Source organism: Nuphar pumila, chromosome 6 (genome assembly GCF_984573655.1).
Source record: "Nuphar pumila chromosome 6, dmNupPumi1.hap1.1, whole genome shotgun sequence".
In the NCBI taxonomy this organism is placed as follows: domain Eukaryota; kingdom Viridiplantae; phylum Streptophyta; class Magnoliopsida; order Nymphaeales; family Nymphaeaceae; genus Nuphar; species Nuphar pumila.
Genome location: NC_143254.1, coordinates 36,791,623 through 36,797,385, shown reverse-complemented (window position 1 = coordinate 36,797,385; position 5,763 = coordinate 36,791,623). Strand labels below are relative to the sequence as shown.

Sequence of the window (5,763 nt, the reverse complement as noted above, 5' to 3'; positions counted from 1 at the left end):
TTTGATCCAACTGCAACAAGACTCGACAAAGCTTCAGGCATTGTGGAGGTGAATCATAAATCCAGGTTTGGAACATATGAACCATTCATATTAGCCTCGCAAGCTCAATAAGTTTATTATACTTCATATCCGAGTATAAAAAAGTCAGATAGAAATGAATGGTGGGCAGTTTGCAAGGTGAAATCCAAACTATACCCCGAGTATGATCAGTTACAAGAAGATGAGTTAGCTGAAGACAGTGATTACTATCAATCAGATGATGTCTGTGACTTCGCTTATGGTCACGATGTTGCGCATGATATGCATGTCATATCTCCATTGGCTGATGAAACATTCATAGAGGAATGTGATCCAAATGATGTACCAAGTGGATGGGCAAACAATGAAGAAGAAGAAGAAGAAGAAGAAGAAGAAGAAGAAAGTCAAACTAGTGACGAGGAAGAATTCTCAAGCTAGTGAAAAAAATCTTATACTACAAACCTCTATTTAAATGCATTGTAATACTTGATGTGAGTTGTATTGCAATACTTGGTGTGAATGATTAAAAATTTTATTTCAATGTATTGTAATACTTGATACGAATGATTCGAATGCATTGTAATTTATCTGAATGTATTATAATTTATGCAATTAACGAATGATTTGAATTAGTGCAATACTTGATGTCAATGATTTGAATTATTTGAATGCATTGCAATGCTTGATGTGAATGACTTGAATGCATTGTAATACTTGATGTGAATTATTTGAATGTATTGTATGACATATGTTATTTGTTAGAATATGGTTCGTGGAGGTTATAGTGGTCGCTCATCCAGTAGTAGCCAGGCTCAACCTTCATCTTCACGGGCTCCTGTGATAGGTATATCATATAACTAATTAGATGCTTGATTAGTTCAAATGCACATTCTGAGAACTTGGTGTGTATTTTTTTACAGATGATGTTGCGCCTGTATACGACCCACCTACACCAGTTGATCGCACAAGTCAACAGCCAACACAGGAAACAGGGTCTTCACAGGCTGGCACAAGAAGACTCATTCGAATAGTGTATATCGATAATCGACCGTAAGTATTTTGTTTTCAATTATTGCATATCTTTTAAATATTTTATATTGATATTTACTGTGTAACAATTCATGTGCAGCACGAGGTTTGAGCCACAAGAAGTAGTACGGGAGATTAGGAATTCACTTCTTCAACATCTACCAGGACCAGTTGCTCAATGGAAAGAGTACCCAAAGGAGGTATTAGACAGATTGTGGTCCTCATTCATGGTATACAGTTGTTCCTCATAGTTAATGTGTTTCATATTTAATTTATTTAAGCAATGTCTACTAACTTTCTGAAAATATTTGTAGGCTTCGAATCGCTTTGCAACTACGGTGGAAGAAAATGATGCAAGGAAGGTGTGGCAGAAGGTGGCTGCCAATCGATTTGCAGACATGCTGCACACTATGAAGACTGCAGCAAAAAAAGCATCTGGCGTAGTAGATGATCCATTACTGTGGAAGGGCCATGGTCCTATTACTATCAGGAGAGATTACTGGGATGAAATGTGTGATATGTGGGCGGGAGATGCATTTAAAAATCGCTCTGCGAAGGCTTCACAAAATCGATCGAAGATGCCCGAAGCCCATCTACACACAGGTGGATCTAAGACATTTGGGAGCCACCTAAAGAAAATGGTAACTCATCAATATATAATATTAATTTTATAAGTATAGTTGCAAATTTGTGTACTAAATCTTTTGTCATTTAACTTCGCAGGAAGCAGAAAAAGGAGGCAGTGTACCATATAAGGATGTGTTTGTAGAAACACATAAACGGAAGACCACGGGAGTCTTCGTATCAGAGAAGGCGAGAACGACAACGGTATGTATTAATTCTATTAATAATCATTGCAATATATATGCAAGTCATCATAATGTTATCATTAATTATTAATGAATACTTTAAACATTATTTTGTAGGAGGCATATGAGCAACAAATGGTAGAGCGATATGGTGAAGACGCTACTCAGCATCCATCATTTGATCCTACAGCATGGGTGACTGCAGCAGGTGAACCCAAAAAAGGTCGCGTGTTCGGGTTTGGGAGTAATATGAACACTTCACCAGTTATTGGTTCTTCCAGTTACGGCTCACCAACTTCTTGCGCCGACATAAGCTCCAAGCAGCCGACTATTCTTTCCGGTGATGATGTACGCGAGATCATTAATGAATCACTGAATAACTACTTCCAATACACCGTCGCCCCCTTTCTCCGAAATGAGATCAAGGCCGCTGTTCAGGATAGGGGATCTTCGATTCCAGGTCCCTCTCAGGTATAATCACATATATAGTTTTTTTGACTATCTTAAAGCACATCTGAGCATGGTAGAATCACATATAGAGTTTTTCTAGATGCCTTAGAACACATATGAACATGCTATAATCACATATTCAATTTTTTTACTGCCTTAGCACACATATGAGCATGATAGAATCACATATATATATATTTAACTTTTTGTCTGTCTTAGAGCACATATGAGCATGATAGAATCACATATAAAGTTTTTTTGATTGCATTAGAATACATAAGCATGCTATAATCACATATTCAGTTTTTTTACTGCCTAAGAACACATATGAGCATATTATAATCACATATTCTGTTTTTTGACTACCTTAGCACACATATGAACATGCTATAATAACATATAGAGTTTTTTAACTGCCTTAGAACACATATGAACATGTTATATATCATTTATGATAGAATCACATATAAAATTTTTGGCTTTGCCTGCCTTAGAGCACATATGAGCATGCTATATTCACATATTCAATTTTTTTACTGCCTTAGCACACATACGAGCATGATCGAATCACATATATAGTTTTTTGCTTGCCTTAAAGCACATCTGAGCATGGTAGAATCACATATAGAGTTTTTTTATATGCCTTAGAACACATATGAACATGCTATAATCACATATTCAATTTTTTGACTGCCTTAGCACACATATGAGCATGATAGAATCACATATAGAGTTTTTTTATTGCCTTAGATCACACATGAGCACATGATAGAATCACATATAGTGTGTAATTTATTTCATTATATTTTGTTTATCAATACTGACTGTTCTTTTCTTGTGTAGGCTGCTAGCGATAATCAGGGTAGTGGAGCTGAAGGGACAGATAAAGACAATGAACAAGAAGACGCACAAAATCTTGGCGATGATTAGAGGACTGTGTTGAAGAAGTTCTATTTTTTTTATTTTTCCTAATTGTAATTGTTGAATTGTAAATAATTAAACTTCTTAGTTTTAAGGTGGAACGATTAATTATTATAGATACTTGTTATATGAATTTTTTTGTGTGGTTTGTTTTTTATTTACAGGAAATATAAATTGTACAGGAAATATAAATTGTACAGTTCTCCGTAATTAATTTTTAAATAAATTTTTTTTGATTTTTTTCGTTTTTGCGACGGATTAGCGACGGATGATTCCGTCGCTATTCATATTAATCTAGCGACGGCTTAGCGACGGAATTAAATCCGTCGCCACGCCGTGGTCGCCGTTTAGTACCGGCGGATTGGCGACGGAATATAGCGCTCGTTATTCCGTCGCAATTAGCGACGGACTTGGCGACGGAATAATTCCGTCGCCAGTTAGCGTCGAAATATTCGCGACGTAAGCATACTGTCGCCGCGTTGTCGCTAATCCGTCGCTAACACGGATTAGCGACGGATTAGCGACGAAAGGTGGTCGTCGCTAATCTACTGCTCTGTTGTAGTGAAAACTCCATCTACGAAGGTGACTTAAACTAGGTTTTCTTCCTTTCCATGACTCATAAGAGCTTGAGATCATAACTTTACATGGAACCCTGTTTAAAACATAAGTTCTCGTATGTATTGCTTCTCATAAAAATACTTTGGGTAATAAAGTGTTAGATAATATATATCTAACCATATTAAGAAGAGTCCTATTAAATCTTTCAGCGACACCATTTTGTTGAGTTCTGCCAGCAGTAGTAGTTTGCGGCCTGATTTTATTAACTTTGCAATATTTAAAAAATTCATTTGAGGTATATTCTCCTTTCCAATCATACTGTAAAACTTTAATCTTCCTACCAAGTTGATTTTCGACTTTTTGAAGATATTACTTAAATTTATCTAATGCTTTATACTTATAACTTAAAAGATACACATAACTGCATCTAGAAAAATTGTCAATAAATTATATAAAATACTACATTCCTTTATGAGTTGGAGTCCTGAAGAGACCACAAATGTTTGTGTATATGATTTCTAATATTTATGATGCTCTAGTAACATTTTGTGGGAATGGTTTCTTTATCATTTTTTCATAAATATAAGGTTCACATCTATGAAATGACGATTCATTAAAGTCAGGTATTAATTTTATTTCAGCAAGTTTTTTTATCTTTTTTAAGTTAATATGTCTAAGTCTTTAGTGCTAAACATTTATATCCACATTAAACACAATATCAATATAAGCAGAAGTCAAAAAAAAAATTATTCATGTCTAAGTCATAAATTTTGAACAATCTCTGATTTTGATCAAGGACCCCATCAAACAGGACTCGACCATGTTTTTCTATAGTGACTTTCTTTGGTAAAAAACAAACTTCAAAACCCTTGGCAACCAAGGTCGGGACAGACACGAGATTACATCTCATGGACAGTACAAGCCGAACATTTGACAATAAAACATTATTTTTAGATGTTTTAATCCAATAAGCCACAACACCCATAACATCAGAGTAGGTGTTGTTGCCCAAGTACACTTGATGTTCACCAGGTTTATAGTCGTTCAAGTCCATCATCCCTTTCTTGGTCATAACAATATGTTGTGTTGCCCCAGAGTCTACCCACCAACGGGAAAGCGCTTGGTTTGCATAAGAGCATTCCGATATCACTAAGACTATATCTCGCCTCTCCTTTTGCTGGCTATTTCTGTTATTCCTGCCAATGTTGTTGTTTGATCGGCTTCTACAATCTCTCTTGAAGTGTCTAGGCTTTTCACACTTGAAGCACTTCACATGTGAGGCGGATGAATGTGGCTTGTGTAATGTTAGATCGTTCTTCTTATCAAATTTGCTATTTTCTTTAAAATATTTCTTCTTAAACTGTGGGCATCTAGAAGAGCAATAGCCTCGAGAAGGATCATCTTTAGCGAAGTGTAATTAGCTTTTTCAATCTTGCTGCATATGTTGTTGCTCAATTTTTAGTTGAGCAGGAAGTTCTTTCAAGGTTAGGTTTTTAAAATTCAACCTAAGTATTGTTTGTACCATCTTCTAAGAGGATGATAAACTATGTAGAATTGTAATACCCATAGATTTTATCAGATAAAGAAAGTTGAAACTTACGTACTTAAGCTGAAACAGAGATATTTTTGTTATTTTATTTGTTTATTTATATTCGAATCTTGGATATTTTGTTGGGATCTTCAATATCAGATCCATAATATCCTGTTTGAATCTTCGAGATTCCATTTGGATCTTAGATATCGGGTTATTAAATTGATATTTAATAATAGATTGCGGTCAAATGGGATCTCAGATATTGGATCCTCAATATCATGATCAAATTTGATATTGGATCTAGGATGAATGGAGTGGATCCATGAAGTTTAAATCAGATTCTTAATAAGAAATTTTTTATATCGGACTTATAACACCTTATGGGGATTCGTAATAGTTTATGCAATGTTCGAATCCACAATATTGCATTTGGATCCTCGACGT

The 5,763-nt window shown here is 35.2% G+C and overlaps 2 long non-coding RNA genes across 2 annotated transcripts; both read left to right on the top strand.

Moving 5' to 3' along the window:
- The first annotated feature begins 948 nt into the window (after positions 1 to 948).
- LOC149834645 (uncharacterized) lies at positions 949 to 1,494 on the top strand. The gene is made up of 3 exons (XR_016432701.1): positions 949 to 1,068; positions 1,148 to 1,277; positions 1,362 to 1,494. It is a non-coding gene; the product is annotated as an uncharacterized LOC149834645 (long non-coding RNA).
- Positions 1,495 to 2,111: 617 nt separating this feature from the next.
- Positions 2,112 to 3,344, top strand: LOC149834644 (uncharacterized). The gene is made up of 2 exons (XR_016432554.1): positions 2,112 to 2,327; positions 3,150 to 3,344. It is a non-coding gene; the product is annotated as an uncharacterized LOC149834644 (long non-coding RNA).
- The last annotated feature ends 2,419 nt before the right edge of the window (positions 3,345 to 5,763 follow it).